The sequence below is a fragment of the Canis aureus genome, chromosome 25, assembly GCF_053574225.1.
Source record: "Canis aureus isolate CA01 chromosome 25, VMU_Caureus_v.1.0, whole genome shotgun sequence".
NCBI classification, from domain to species: Eukaryota; Metazoa; Chordata; class Mammalia; order Carnivora; family Canidae; genus Canis; species Canis aureus.
In genome coordinates, this window is record NC_135635.1 from 15,675,028 (window position 1) to 15,692,515 (window position 17,488).

Sequence of the window (17,488 nt, forward strand, 5' to 3'; positions counted from 1 at the left end):
CCAGGCTAATCTGGAATCTAGATGGCATGGCTGATTTTTAGGGAAAATATAAATTAACAAAGTTAAGAACTAAATGGATTATCAAAACGCCAATGAAATAATTTTAAAAATTGAGAATGCTGCCAAATAACTACTCCTCAAAAAAGAAAACACCATCCTCTGCCAATTTTCTTCTTTTGTTTCAGCAGTGATTTCATATCTTCAAGGAGCATAGATAACTTGGCATGATTTTGCAAAATTAATTTGGAGACTCATGATGAAATAAATTAGCCTTTTTCTTTGTAAAAATAGCATATATTGATAATAAACCTGGAAAAAAGGCCCTTCTAAGATCACACACAAATATAACTGCTAAATATAAATTAAAATTTATAAGTGAAACATTTTTACATGTATTTTTTTTTTAATTTTTTATTTATTTACTCATGAGAGAGAGAGAGGCAGAGGGAGACATGTATTTTTCAAGTTAATTGTAGTTGTGGTTTTATATTATTAATTAATTAAATGAGAACTGTATTTCCCATAATTCACTCCCATGTATGGTTCTGGGCCAGGTATGTGGCACAAGAAAAATTTGCATTAAATCTGGGAAGCAGAAGTAAAGCAGCAATCATTACCTTCTGAAAGTCAGAGTAGGGATCTAGGAGCCACTGCATCCCATGTGTCATCCACTGGTTTATTTGCTGCCAATCAGCAGCAACTGGGCCTGCAGCACCTTATATCCAACTAGATATCTGGCAGATTATGCATCCTGGGCCAAATGAAGCTTTTTTACCATATCACTTCATAATCAAGGTTAAAGATGGTGAATGAAAGATTTGGCCTGTACTCATGGATTGCAATTCATCCCAACTCTTGCCTGATTTACTTCTAGACTGTCAGCATGTCAATATATGGAGATTCTGGCCTATTGCCTGACACAGAAGTCTAGCATTCTATGGACTCCTCTACTAGCTCTCTATTTTAAGATCCCTGATAAGTAACTTTTATCTGATCCTCCAACTATCTCCTTCCAGACCTCTAGTTCTTCAGTTCTCCCTTCCTATTCCTTATAATAATTCCTTTATGCTTTGTCATTCATAATTGTTCTGCTTCCCTGATCAAACACTCATGGTCAAGCGGCATTAATTTCAAGAAGGTAAGGATTGTTTCCATTAGAAAAATCTACCGATGTAGTTCATATATTTCCTCATATTAATATGTACAAATATCACCTTTCAAAAAAAAAACCTTCCAATGTCAGAAAGCTTCCAGTAAATTCTACAAAACATTGTTTAACATCATCTCTTTCAGAGAATAAAAAAACTAGGACACAGTCTCCAATCCATTATGATCTAGCTTAACTTTAATATTAAAATATAGCAAGGACTATAGGGGAGTGAAAATATATTTTCCTCATTAACATAAACAGATAAGTCCTCAACAGAATTTTAGCACACTGAATCCATTTGTTTGTGTTTATATATGTAAATATAGCCATTAGATTTTAATCCAGAGAGACAAAGCTGGGGATGCCTAGGTGCTCAGCGTTGAGCCTCTGCCTCCAGCTCAGGGTGTGATCCCAGGTGCAGGGATCCAGTCCTACATTGAGCTTCCTGCGAGGATCCTGCTTATCCCTATTCCTAGGTCTCTGCCTCTCTCTGTGTGTCTCATGAATACATAAATAAAATCTTAAAAAAAAAAGACAAAGTTGATATAATTTAGAAAATCAAATAATATAATTCACTACATTAACTAATAGAAAAACTATTTGACAACAATAAATGTAGAAAAAGCATACAAGTATTTACTTAAAAAGCATAAAAACAGAAATGAAGGAAAGTCTCTTTTAAAAAAACATTCCCATAAATACCATACAAATGTTAAAAAATGTTCTTTTGAGATTATAAATAAGATAATGAAAGAGTTTCTGGGTTGGTTACCGCATGGGAGGGTGGCCCACCTGGAAGGAACAAAAAATCTCTGCACCCCTTCCCACATCTTTGCCCTATGCATCTTTTCCATCTGGCTGTTCCTAAGTTACATCCTTGTAAAATAAACTGTTAATCTAGTCAGTATGGTGTTTTCTTGTGTTTTGTAAACATCTCTAGATACAAAGAAGAATCTGAGGAGTATGATGATGACACGAGCTTTGACCTTTTTGACAAAACTTATTTTGTAACATGTTCAAGAAAAAGCTGAACTTGAAAGAAAGAAGGAGAGAAAGAAAGGAAGAAAGAAAACCCTTTATTACCACTGCTATTTAACATTGTATATACAATGAAATTAGACAACTGTAAGTAATATAAGGATAGAAAAGGAATAAAGCTGCCATTATTTTAAGATAATTGTATGTGAATATCCTGAAGTGTCTATACGTAATAGAATAAAAAAGCTTAGCAAAACATAAAAAAAAAACTATCTATAAAACAAACTGTTACTTTATAGCATTGACAATTTTAGAAAGTGAAATTCAGAAATACAGCACTTAGGGATGCTTAGGTAGCTTAGTAGTTGAGCATCTGCCTTTGGCTCAGGGCGTGATCCCAGGATTTCAGGATCCAGTCCCACATCGGGCTTCCTGCAGGGAGCCTGCTTCTCCCTCTGCCTGTGTCTCTCTGCCTCTCTCATGAATAAATAAATAAAATCTTTAAAGAAATACAGCATTTATAAAAGTAACAAATAATGTGAAGATGTATAAAATACCTCAAAAAATTATAAAATATTAAGAATTATTTAAAAAGGAAGTATTCACTTGGAGAGATATATTATGACCATAATTTCAAAGATTCAATATTTTTTAAATGTTAATTCTACATAAATTAACATATACAAGCAGGCATATATTCTAATTGTAATTCAAAATTTACATGGAAATGCCAAGGGCCAAGAATAATCAAGATACAATAAACAAAAAGAACATGTAGAGTTACTCTACCAAATATCAAAATTAATCATAAGCCTCTAATAATCAAGACTGTGTGCATTGGTACAAAGATAAAAAGACCAGGGGAACCCATATAGGGAGACCCAGGAAAGAAACCAAACCCAGGAATATTTGAGCAATTGTTACATGTCAGAGTTAATAAAGCAGATAGGGAGGAGAGAATTTTCAAGAAATGATGCCAAAATCATTGGATATCTATATAGGAAACAAAATGAAATTAGATCCCTACTTTATACTATATATGAAAATAAAATAAAATAAATCAAAGATAAAAAATGAAGGGCAAAAGTATACAGGATTTAAAATAATACATAGAATTTGAAGTTAGGAACATTTCCTTAACAAAATAGAAAACCTAACTCTTTCTTCCATAAATCAAATGATTGATAAATTGAATTATGTTAAAATTAAAAATTTTTCCACATGACATGAATAAAAGAGAAGAAAGGTAAGGCATACAAGATTTACAATTTGTATTATATACAAAGGTTTAATATAAGAATATTAAAAGAATCCCTACTAATACTAAAGAAACTAATAAAAATGAGCTAAATTTTTTGAATCAGTACTTCCTAGAAAAGAATATCCTAAATGGCCAATAAAAATATGAAACAGTGCTCAGCTTCACTAATAATAAAGTAAATGAACATACAAACCAAGATGAGATATCACTGCAGATATCACTGCATACCCACAATGGACAGAAATTTAGAAGGCTGATACTATCAAATCTTGGCAAGGCTTTATAGCAAAGGAAATTTGAACAAATTGGTGGTTGATTCCAAATTGAATCATAAGACAGTTTGGTTTTATGGACTTTAAAGGAAAAGCACTGTAATTGCAGGAATTCCATCCATAGGTATAATATCCTTAAAAAAACTCTTACATATATAATGTAAGTTATATATACATATATATGTAAGTTATATATGTATATAGCAGCATTGTTTAAAAAGCCAAAACATGGTAGGAACAAAAGCCCAACGACTGTAGAATTCATAAACAGAGTGTTATAATCTTGTAATGAGCTTCCACATAACAATGAAAATTAACAGACTATAGTTACTTGCAATATGGGATGAATCTCAGAAATATAAGGCTGAATAAGTTACGTAGCAGAGTATAAAATTAACATCCAAAATCAATGTATTTCTATATAAGAATAATAACAACTTGGGAAAATATAATTGAAATAGATTGATGATTATAAACATAAAATATATAATAATAAATATATCATGACATGCTAGTGATCTATGTCTATGAAACATTACCCTCTAATGATGTAATTTTTAAATACCCAAATAAATGTAAAGACTTCTTATCATTGGAAGAAAAAACTTCAAATAATAGAAAAATACGTTTTGAACGAGCACCAATGAGTGATTAATGAATGAATAAGTTCATTCAATGAAATTATGTTCAGTGAGTAAGTTTTAATGTTACACCAATCAGCACCCCAGAGGTATTTGAAAATAATTCTAAATTAATCTATAAAAATTAGCATAGGAAAATAACTAAGATAAATATAATCATGAAAATTAAAGAGAAGTGACTTAACATATAAGATTTTTAAATTAAAGCAATACTTAAAATAAAATACAAAAAAATAAAAAATAAAAAAGTTAAAGCAATACTTTTGTGAAGGTGATATCATCCACAGAATAACTTACTGCAGAATGCAGCTACTGAGTGACTTTCCAATGAGACATTAGTATAGTATATGATATGCAATGGTATTTCAAATAAATGGGGAAGGGGATCCCTGGGTGGCCCAGCAGTTTAGCACCTGCCTTCAGCCCAGGGCATGATCCTGGAGTCCCGGGATCCAGTCCCACATCGGGCTCCCTGCATGGAGCTTGCTTCTCCCTCTGCCTGTGTCTCTGCCTCTCTTTCTGTCTCTCTGTCTCTCTCTGTGTGTCTCTCATGAATAAATAAATAAAATCTTTAAAAAAAATCAAATAAATGGGGAAATAATTAAAAAAAACTATGTTAGGACAATGATTAACAATGAAGGAATTGAAAAGCTAGGCCCTCATTTCACTTTTAGATCAAGTAACAATAATTCAAAATAAAGAACTTTATTATGATGCAGTGTACACCTGGACAGTAAGCTTTGGTTGTAAGGCATCCATTTCAAAGAGGCATCCACTGTGAAGAGGTCCATTTCCCATGAATACATTGCCAGCCACAGGACTGGATAGAGTAGGCCATACACCCCACTAAGGTTACTTTGTTTTAGAGACCTTGGTTGATTTCAACAACTGACCATTTGGACCACTCGCCTTTTCTCTTCCCTGCACTTTTTTAAAAAAGATTTTATTTATTCATGAAAGACACAGAAAAACAGGCAGACATATGCAGAGGGAGAAGCAGGCTCCATTCAGGAAGCCCAATGTGGGACTCCGGGATCACACCCTGAGCCAAAGGCAGATGCTCAACTGTGGAGCCACCCAGGTGTCCCTCTTCCCTGTGCTTTAAATTCCTGCTTAAATGTTATAAATTCACCTGTAAAGAGTGAGCTCAAGAAGTCCTAGACTAAAAGCAGAACCTCCAGCGCATGCATGCTCCCCTCCCCCCTCCACCGTGTTCTGTGGTCCCAGGTGTACTGTGTGATTTCCAGGTCTGGTAATTATAAACATTTATATTTTCAGTTTTCTGATTGTTGCTGAAGGGCCATGGAATCATAATAAGAACCACAAGGGGTGGTCCAGGCATAAAATGTTATAGTTTGGAAAAGGGAGATTGTGGGAAGCTCAGGGGGGCCAGGTGAGTGCCCCCAGGCATTTATACGGTAGCATTGGGAACAGGACAAAATTTGCACTCTGATTTTCCCCTTCTGCTTACTTGCTTTTACGAAATGCTGTCCTTGTGCCCTCTTTTATTCTTCAGGTATTAGATTTCCTCTATCACAAAATATATTCAAAATTCAATTTCACTTTCTTCTTTCTCTCCACTTCTCAGATTCTTTGTTAATAATTTCCCACCTCACTGTCAAATTTGTGAGAAATTTTCAAAGGAGTTCACATTTTCAGCTTAAGTTTGTTTGGTTACACATCGCAGTATTTCTTGTTTATCTTCTCATTTCTACCTGTAACTCCTGCTGTTAATACTAGAATCTGTTTTCATTTACACACAGTCTGTGCCAGGCACACAGTGAGCACTAAACTCATCTGTGTTGATGAGAATAAATGGAGAAATAAAGAATGCTTAACGTTGGAGAGGAAACTAAGCCACTCCTCTGCTATCATGATTTGCTTTCCTCAAACCTAGAGCAATGACACAGAGCTTTCACCAACTGGAAACATTCCCCCCAATTAATTTAATTTGTGTCAAAATACTCCTTTTGCAATAGAATGGTATAGTAATGGTGGTGTAGCTATAACCTTACAAATGTGAAAAGCCTAGTTACTTTAATGTTCAGTGAATTGTTTTCTTTAGATAACAAGTATTGAATGAATTTCAGCAGAGCCATTTTCACGTTTTGACAGAGTCTGTTTCAAGGACTGTGAAAAACTGCAGATTATCCAGCCCTACCCACGGAGATTCTGATTTAGAAAGTCATGCATCAGTCTCAGTGATCAATATTTTTGACAGCAGCAAACTCATTCAACAAATATTTTTGAGTGCCTGTCATTAATATTTTGTTTTGTATATAGCTATGAACAAAACAGACCAAAATTCTTGCTTTTGCAGAGCTTACAATTCAATGAGACATTCTGGCATAAGGGTTTGTAGTATTTAACAGCAATCTTTAATATTAAACAAGCTTTCCAAATATTGTTGTTTTATATTGAGCTATTTAATGCTTCACTGTATTTGGTGTGACATTTGACAAGGAAATATTTTGAGCAAAGATAGCATGTAATGTTGATGATACCATGACTCCATATCAATATGCTATTTCCTGATTCTCTGTAATTTTCAAAGCCAAATACCTGATCTGTATCTTTTTTACTATAGAATTGATCCTTTCAGATAAAATCATTAATGAGGTACGTGATGAAATAAAATGGGAGAGGCTTTCAAATCTACAAAAGAGCATTTAAAACTCTCAACTATAAATAACACTATCATTTTTAAAGTGAAGTGATAGGCACTGGCGTCAATTAGAAAAAAGCACATTCAACATTATCTTAAAGAGAGGAATGTTTTTTTGCAATTCTGAACACCATCATGAGACCCTTCCCCTCCTCTTTTTTTCCCCTCCCGCTGTAGCAAAAGACCTATTATACAAGCTTAGAATTTTATCAAGTGTTAATACACCATTAGTCATATCAGGCTCAACAGCTGGAAATGGAAGACAGGTTCTGAGGCATAAGCATCTCACCTCAGGAAAATTCACACTTTTAGGCAGAAGGGATGAGATGACGCTCTCCACAGCAGGGAAACTGCCCCAAAGCCAAGAAACTACAGTTGGTCCAAGCAGATATGACAGGGTAAAATGAGGGTGTACACTATTTAACATGTTTAGTTCAAATACAACCACAGCGTCTGTCTGTAGAAGCTTTCTTAGGCCAGTTGAAAGGACAGAAATTTGAGAGAAGCTGGCAAAAAGACTTGAGGCTAATTATTCTGGGTATAATGAAAGACTCGAACTGCTGTATAGCACCATTTTATAAAGAAACCACTGCCACCACTACTGAGCATAGACACTGGTTTTCACTGCTATCACCTTTGTTCCAGGAGCTCAAGTCAACACACTTTCTGCCTCTTTGTGTCCCCAACTCCTGAGAATAATTCTGAAGAGGGTACATTTGAATGGCAGAATGTGTTAACTTCTGTGCCTTTAGAGGCAAGGGAGCACAGAAAAAACTTGTCCCTTTTAGCTTCAAAAGAGGAGACCATCCCCTACCAATATGCAATTCCCTGACTGTGAGTTCAGATGGACTAACTGAGCATCGAAGGACAATTATAGCCTCATACTACTAATTTATTTTTATTTTCTATATCTTTCCACTTTTGAAAACTGTGCTATGAGCACTCAGTGAACTCTGCTATGGAGGTCAGGTTTCTATACTCTGCAACAATTTCTAGAAGAAATAAATGTATTTTTTTTTCTTTTAGGGGATGAGAGAGAGCTGATTTCCTTCCCAGTGAATCACTTGCCAAATGGAGTGATCCTGAGTCACATCTGAATGGAATGAAACGTGACCACCGAAATGCAATTCTTCCTGCAGCATCAACACAAATAATTCAGATGATTCTAAATTTGATAGAAGAGAAAGAAGTATTTCAGTGCTTTTTGATACTGCTTGAGTGTTCTTCCCGTGGCAATTGTTTGCTAGTTTTATAAGAATTCTCTTGGCCTTCTCTTCACACTTTCTATTTCCTAAAATGAAGTACAAATTTTTAAATAATTTTTAAAAATGATATCATACCTCCTCTAATAAATTTAAATGTACCCCTAGCTAGAGAGCAAATTAAAATCAGAGGCTGAAATCTCAAATTTTAAGATGCATGCCAATTGCCAGAGTTTAAAAAAAGATACAGATTCTGCTTCCAAATGTGTGGGCGGGGACTGAGATTTGCATCTCTAACAAGCTCCCAGGTGATACCAGCAGCTGGCCCACAGAACACACTTAGAAATAACAAGGATTTCATGCTTTTTAAAGCAATGGTTAATGAAGAATCCTGTACACCTGTTGTCACAGGTGCTTTGAGAAGTACAAAGCCCTGAGCTAGCCATTCCTATCTATTAAATTTGGATAACAGGTTTGGGGCTCTGTTGAAGAAAATTGCTTTAAAAAGACAAAGAATAGAAATCTTCATTTCTGTTGGGGTAAAGATTTCTTCCTGTTCAATTTAACACTTATCTTGTGCTCGTGACCATGAAAAGATCATGATGGATTTGCTGATAGTCCTCTTAAATTTATGTTCTGTAAATTATAACCCACTATCTCTGACTTCTTTATTTTTTAAGATTTTTATTTATTCAGAGAGAGAAAGAGAAAATAAATATGAGTGGAGGTAGGGGCAGAAGGAGAGGGAGAGAGAGGGTCTTAAGGAGACTCTGCTCTGAGCACAGTGCCCAAGGGGCTTGATCTCAGGACTCCAAGATCATGACCTGAGTCGAAACCAAGAGTTAGATGCTTACTCGGCTGAGCTACCCAGACACCCCACTATCTCTGACTTCTTAAAGTTTATTCTAAAATACCTCTGGGTACAAAAGCTTAAATTCACATATTAAGAAAATTCAAGTGCTTTCGTTTCAATTTTCTCATCAAGCCTGACTATAATAAGAGCTATGACTAACTGGTATTTTTTCCTCTTGAAATAAAATAAATGTTTTCTTCTTGCAAATGATTTACTGAGTTATGATTTACTAAAATACAATACAATGTACAATGTAATTTACCAGGGAATAGGCAGAAACAATTACCTGAGTTTACTACTGTGTAGTTGATAGAATTAGGGAAGTAGCATAAGACAATGATGATAGTTCAGGTCCTAGGGAAGGCAGAGAACCAAGTTTGTACTCTAGCTCTGAGTCTAGCTGTGTAGTCTTGGACAAGTCATGTCACTCCTGCAAATCTCAAGTTCCTCATCTAATAAATGATGTTATTAACAGCAAGCTTGACATAATGACTGCCAAATGCCCATTATTTTTACTATTAATTATAAAATCTCTTTTTTTAAGATTTTATTTATTTATTCATGAAAGAAAGAGAGAGAGAGGCAGAGACACAGGCAGAGGGAGAAGCAGGCTCCATGCAGGGAGCCTGACGTGGGACTAGATCCCAGGACTCCAGGATCATACCCTGGGCTGAAGGCAGATGCTAAACCACTGAGCCACCCAGGGATTCCCTATATAATCTCTTTTAAAAAAAGAAAAATAGCTACATTAAGGTAATGGATGCTTGATAAAATTTCATTAAACTGACTAGAGGAAAAATGATGATGTTTGTAAAATTATGAGAAGCATTGTCTCTTACACATTGTAAAAACTGATGTTTGTGAAATAGGGGTGTCATACTGTTAGAAAATTGATGTAGATGACATCATATTGGTAGCTATATCTTGGTCTTATTCTTCAGAGGCATGAAAACCTGATATTTTCTACTTAGCCAATTATATAAAGGTCAATCCTATTTAAAATACTGCAAATGCATTAATTCACAATGATACATTTAGTGGCTGAGAAGAAGAGATACTCAAATCCTCTAGTCAGTATATTTTTTAGCTATAGAGAAATCTACTTTGGAATTTAAGTTTTAATCTGAGAGTAGTTCAGGGGTCATAGAATCAAGAAGGCTGAACAGTTAATACCAGCCTAATAATACATAGTTACTAGATAGAAGTAAAAACTGGTTTTCAGAGAGGCTAAATAACTGCCCAAGCTGGTATATAGTTATTAAGTGATTAAGACAAGATTCAAATCTAGTTAGGACGTTTCTCAAAAATCTTATCTTTTAAATTTGGTTCAGTGTTATTGGAATAGTAAAATTCTTGTCATATGTGGTACTTGGCTGCACTGCTGTTGTCTTTCTGACTTTTTTATGCTCTAAATATGACTAACCATACTCTAACCTGAGAGCCATTTTAGCTCTGCTTATTTGTCCTTTGACCATTGTGGCTTTCTTTGTAATTTAAGCCTCACAGGGAGTATTAGTTTCTCATTACTTGCGTAACAAATCACTGCAAACTTAATAACTTAAATGACACAAATTATTCGTTTTTGGTTCTGGAGGTCAGAAGTCTAACCAAGTTTCAGCACTTATGTGTTCCTTTTAGAGGCTCTAAAGAAGAATCTGTTTTTTGATATTTTCCAAATTCTAGAGGGCATCTACTTCCTTGGCTCATGGCCCTTTTCTCCAGCTTGAAAGCCAGCAGTGTAGCAACTTGTCTCCTCTCTGACCTCTGCTTCCAACCTTACATCTTCTCTGTATATAACTCTTCCTCTTGCCTCCCTCTCACAGGCTTATGATTACAATGGCTCTACCTGGATATTCCAGGTTAAGCTCCCAATATCAAGATCCTTTACTGAACCATATCTGTAAAAGCCCTTTTACCGTGAGGTAACATCTGAAATTAGGTCATGGTTGCCATTGGGAGGCTGTTATTCAGTCTAGCATTGAGCACTGAGAGCAAACGAAATTCCAAATTCTCAGGGAAGAGTTGCATAATAGCTTCACTAATGTATTGTTTACAAGTGAAGAAAAAAGTTAAAGAAGTTGAGCAGATGGTTTTCCTCCTATAAACTTTACAACAAAATTCAACTCCTAATGAAAAGAATAAATGAAAGACATTTAAGAATAAAAGTATGAAGAGATGATAGAATCTATGCCATGGGAAATATACTAATTTTGCATCTGTCGAGGATACGATGCTATACTATTTGATTACACAAACTTGTATAACTGTACTTTTTTTTTAACATTACTTTCACTTTGACATAATAATAAATAAAGAGCAGGAATGTTATCTACTATGTACTAAATCACTACTTTTATGAGAACTGCAGCAACAAAGAAAAAACAAAACAACAGAAATACCTTATTCAGGGAATAGGCAGTTCCTCCCACAAATAAATTATACTAGATATTTTTAAATTTTTGAGAAAAAATTAAATAAAGTGCACATTTCTTTTTTGGGTGTTTAGAAATTGAAATATGTTCGGTTAAAATCTTAAGATCAGACAGAGTTACTGCAGTGTACTAAAAAGCACTGAGGCTTGAATCCTCAATGTGTATGGTCTTGAGATTCAAAGTAGAATAGAATAGTAATTCCAAGAGTTCACCTAACTCATTTCTGGAATGGCCATAAAATAAAAAATATTTAAGTTTTTGGAAATATTTTTCTTTGGATTGAAGGTAAAATCTATTAGAGTTGGATGAAATCATTCAACCTCTTTTCAAATTTATGAATTTTTTTGTTTTAATTTTTATTTCTACCTTAAATTAATAATTTTACCATTTCCCAAGGAATTCAAGATACTTACAAAAGCTCACCTCTACGAATCTTCCTTCTATGGTATTATTTTCATATGTATTATCTTATATATGTGATATAAATCATATAAAAGTTAATACTGTTTTTTTGCTTTAAATAATCAGTTTTATTTTATATTTATCTTTATTGTACTCTTTATTGCTATCTGTAGTTTTGTATTTTCATCTGAGATTACTCTGCCTTAGTATGAAAAAATTTAGTGTTTTTTTGGTGCAAGTCTGCTTACAGTGAATTAATTCAGAGATTTTGTTTGTTTTGTACAAAGAGGTTCTTATCAAACCTTCACATTTGAAAAAATACTTTTCACTGGGTATTAAATTCTTGGGTGGCAGGTTTTCTTTCACCACATTCTATTGTATTCCACCTATCATGTTTGCTTTTAAGAAAAGTTAACTGCAGGGACACCTGAATGGCTCAGTGGTTAAACTCTGCTTTCAGCTCGGGCATGATCCTGGAGTTCTTGGATGGAGTCCCACATGTGGCTCCCTGAGGGGAGCCTGCTTCTCCCTCTGCCTATGTCTCTGTTTCTCTCTCTGTGCCTCTTATGAATAAATGAATACAATTCTTAAAAAAAAAAAAAGTTAACTGTAACTCTATATTAGTGCTCCTTTAAAAGCAATATATCAGAAAAAAATAAAATAAAAGCAATATATCATGTGTTTACAGCTTTTAGGATTTTCTCTTTACTTATTTTCTTTCAGAAATTTGACCATAAGAATGTGCTAAGGTGTAGTTTTCTTCTTATTTATCCTACAAAGAGTTTACAGACTATTTGAATTTGAGGGTTCTCATCTTTCATTAAATCTGGAAAATTCTTGGTCATTATTTCTTCAAAGAATGCTATTGTCCTAGTTTTCTCCTACTTTTCTGATTTTCTAATGACATATATGCTAAACATCTTGAGTAGTTCCCTGATGTCTCTTATTCAGTGTTATATTTGTTTTCATACATTTTATTCTCTGTGCTTATTCAGTGTTATATTTGTTTTCATACATTTTATTCTTATTCAGTGTTATATTTGTTTTATTATTCAGTGTTATATTTGTTTTCATACATTTTATTCTCTGTGCTTCATTTTCAGAACTTTCTACTGATCTGCCTTTGCATTTACTATTCCCTTTTTCTGTTATATGAATTTTGCTATTAACCTTGTTCAATATGTTCTTAACTGCAGGTATTTTATTTTACAGTTCTAAAATAATCATTTCGCTGTTATTAATTCTAACCCCCTGTTGACATTTTCCATTTCTTTATTCATTATGCCCATCTTACTGTTTATTTCCTTTAACCTATTAATTATAGGAATTATGAAATCCTTACCTGGTAATAATAATATTTGGATTATCTTTATTTCTGCTTCTATTGACCATTTTTTCTCTTTGCTATTAGTCACTCTTTCTCCTGATTATTTGCATTTCTAGTATTTTTTTTAATCCTCTGCTTTATATTGTTGAAGATATACTGCAGAGTCTCTGGGGTTTAACTTATTTCACTAAAAGGTGTTGAATATTGTTTTTACAGGCAGATTAATTCTCAGAACATTACCTTGATCATTTTGAAGCTTGAATTTTATGGTTGGCATTCTATTTGGTCTTGCCTAAAAGGCTGAGATATTTACCAAGATATTGCCACTCAAACTTGGCTGTAACTCCAATATTTACATAGCACTGTGCAACATCTATAATCTCATCTCTCCAGCCTCCCAGTATCTTATAGGCTGCTTAGAGTTTTTACCTGTGTATGTACAGGATAAAATATATTCAAGATATTTGTTACTATTCCAGAACTCCAATTTCCATTTTCTATGTTCAGCAAGATTTTTGTTTTCTACTTGGACTCTATTCTGATAATTTGGAAAATATCCTAGGAGGAGAACCAAGATGAATATTTAGCTCTCCTCTTTGTGACATTCTTTTCAAGAATTTTTTCTCTGAATTGGTTTCCATTCAATGACAGGAAATAAATGTTTTATAAATTTTGTAAGTTTGATATCAGTCACTCTGATAGGAAGTGGGAAGTCTGATTGCAAAATTCACTTTAATTGTAACTCACTTTAATTGATCAGTAACAATTGTTTGAACACTCAATAAACCCTACTTTTCTGGGTAACCATCAAACCCTGCAACAGTAAAGGAGACATTTTTCTATTAGTATGGCTTTTATAAGGTAACTTTTTATTGATGGGACTAGATAGATAGATAGATAGATATGCACAAATATATATTCATGTATACTTTTACATCTATATTTACATATAGTAATTTGATTTCATTTATATTTTTAATGAAACTAAAGGATTGGTGAGGATATATAATTGATATTTATTTGATAGCAGTTTTATGAAGCAGTCACTAAAGATTATTGAACAGATACTTAACTTCAGTTTTTAAAAGACTGGCAGATATAGAAATAATTGTCCTTGGAATTCAAATTAGAATTTCAATGAACCTTCTTTCATGTACATGAATAGTACATTTATTAAGAGTTAATAAATTATTTTCCCACCTAAAATTGTTACTGCCTATTTTACATTGGCTCTGATAGTCTGGAAACCTGCCAGTTTGAACAAGCTATCATAAAATGATCAACAAATATTGTCTGCCAAAAGTTGAGATGTGAAATTATGCTTCCCATTCCATTTGTTTAATGTAACTAAAATCTGATTGTTTCCAAAGTGGATATTAAAAAACACAACAACCCGCCTCTGACTGATATTGTTTGTGCTCCCACATAATGATCAAAACAGAAAACAATATTTCTTGTCAGATCCATTGTCATAACTTTCAATTATTTTATTATTACTTACTTATTTTATTATTGGTTTTAAGTAAAATTCTGATTTTTTAATTGGTCTGTATAATCCATATTCTCAAATTAATGTAATGGTCATTAAAATAGTCTAAAAATTATTATTATTTTGTTTACTATATACTCTTAGTTAGAAAAAATATTATGATAGAAATTCATTGAGTAGAAATGAAAGGTTCACGTTTAAAATATAAAATTTTGAGGGGGTGCCTGGGTGGTTCAGTCAGTTGGGTGTCTGCCTTCAGCTCTGGTCATGATCTCTGGATCCTGGGAAGAAGCCTTACGTGGGGCTTCCTACTCAGCAGGAGGTCTGCTTCCCTCTCTCTGTCTCTCTCTTTCTCTCTCTCTCTCTCCTTCTACACCCCCATCATGCATTCTCAATCTCTCTCTTTCTCTCAAATAAATGAATAAAATCTTTTTTAAAAATATTAAATTTTGAGAGAAGAGAACCCAAATTTCTAGAGAAGATACTTGTTTAACATCAGAAAATGGAACAGCTAAAGTATAAATTCAAAAATGAAATGAATATAACTTTCATTGGATATTTAGTGTATACTAAACACTCAGAGTAGAGCCTCACATATATAGCATCAATAAACCTTTATAACAATCCTAGAGTGATTATTTGAGCCTTTTATAGATGAAGGTATAAGGCTCACAGTAGCTACTTAACCTGCTCAATTTTGTATAGTTTAATAGTGGCAGAGTTGGGGTACAAATAAAAGTCAGCCAGACTCCAAAGCCTGAGCTTTTTGCAGAGTGAAGTGGAAATTTTACTCGGGAGTAGAAAGTAGAGAATAACCATTTTTTGCTTGTAGAATTACCTGACTCTCCTAATTCATAGTTGAAGTAAACAACATTGTTTGCCTTCACCCGCACTTTGTGTTCTCCACTCAATCCTCATTCAGGCTAAATGTGCTCTATTCACTTCCCTACTTCTATTCCCCCACCCTCACCCTGCAACTAGACATCAGCTTAATTTGTCATCTTTATAATGCAAATGTGGCAGGTTTACTGTGCCCTAGATGACATAAACTCTTTGGCTGAAGATGTACCCTTAGCCCAATACAAAATAAGTAAATAGTTTTAAAATTAAGTTCTGGGGACTTATTGTACGACATGGTGTCTAAAGTTAATAATATTGTATTTTATACTGAAAATATGCTAAGACAAAAAATCTTAAGTGTTCTTACTACATACACACAAAAGTAACTATGTGAGGAGATTGATGTGTTAACTTGATTGTGGAAATTATTTCACAATGTATGTATACATCAAATCATCACATTGTATACTTTAAATATGTAATTTTATTTGTTAATTATAGCTCAATAAGTCTGGAAAAAATAACTAAATAGTGTTTCCTTTTACCCTTACCCATTATGTATATGATACATTTTTAAATTAGAAAAAAAGTGGTTAAAAAAAAGTGGTTAATTCCTTTTAAAAAGTGGTTCATACATTGAAACACTAATTTTTAATAATGTGATTCACCAGTTTTACCTTCATAAATAACAAAACACAGATGGCCAGTACACAATAGCAAAAGAAATAGGATGATTTCAGGATAATTTTATCACCTCCCATTATGTATTAAGAATGTTCTTGCTAAAAAAAAAAAAATGTTCTTGCTACCATACTCTCAATAAATCTCATCGTTATTGGTTTAAGATTCCACTAAGTCATTTCTATATCTTTGGATATTTAGATTGTTCAAAATTTTCCCTATTGAAAAGCAAAATAATGCTAGACAACAGAAGGAAAAAGAAATCAAACTAAAAACTTCTGCATACCAAAGAAAACCATCAGCAAAATGAAAAGGCAGCCTACTGAGTGGGGGAAAAATATATTTGCAAATCATATACCTGATAAAGGGCTAATATCCAAAATATATAAATAACTCATACAACTCAATAGCAAAACAAATAATCTGATTTAAAAATAGGCCAAGGGCAGCCCAGGTGGCTCAGCAGTTTAGCGCTGCCTTCAGCTCGGGGTGTGATCCTGGAGACCCGGGATGGAGTCCCAAGTTGGGCTCCCTGCCTTGAGCCTGCTTCTCCCTCTGCCTGTGTCTCTGCCTCTCCCTCTCTCTCTCTCTCTCTCTCTCTCCTCTGTGTATTCTCATGAATAAATAAATAAAATCTTTTAAAAAAATGGGCCAAGTATCAAAATATATATCTTTCCAAAGAAGACAGATGGTCAAATGTACATGAAAAGGTGCTCAACATCACTAATAAGCAGGGAAATGCAAATTAAAACCAGAATGACATTTTCCCTGACTCCTGTTAGAGTAGCTGTTATCAAAAAGACAAGAGATAACAAGTGTTGGCAAGGAGGTAGAGAAAAGGAAATCCTCATGTCCTGTTGATGGGAACATAAATTGGTGCAGCCACTATGGAAAAGAGTATGAAGATTCTTCAAAATATTAAAAATATAACTGGCATTTGACCCAGAAATTTCACTTCTCGTATTTATTTGAAGGAAATAAAAACATGACCTTGAAAAGTATATGAACCTCTGTTTTCATTGCAGAACTATTTACAATAGCCAAGATATGAAAACAATCTAAGTGTTCACTGTTGGAGGAATTAGTAAAGAAAATATATTAACATATATATAATGGAATATTATTCAGCCATAAAAAGGAAATCTTGCTATTTGCAACAACATAGTTGAATATCGAGAGCATTATGCTAAGTGAAATAATTCAGACTATACCATATGATCTCATTTTTTTGTGGAATCTTAAGAAGAAGAAGAGGGTCAGAGGTGGGGGAGAAAGAGGAGAGGAGGAGGAAGATG

The 17,488-nt window shown here is 33.7% G+C and overlaps 1 long non-coding RNA gene across 1 annotated transcript in view; it reads left to right on the forward strand.

The window, feature by feature from the left end:
* Window positions 1-9,232, forward strand: part of LOC144297007 (uncharacterized) — a 34,147-nt gene extending 24,915 nt beyond the window's left edge. Inside the window, exon 3 of the long non-coding RNA XR_013364016.1 lies at window positions 7,994-9,232. This is a non-coding gene — a long non-coding RNA (uncharacterized LOC144297007). The remainder of the gene's footprint in view (window positions 1-7,993) is intronic.
* The last annotated feature ends 8,256 nt before the right edge of the window (window positions 9,233-17,488 follow it).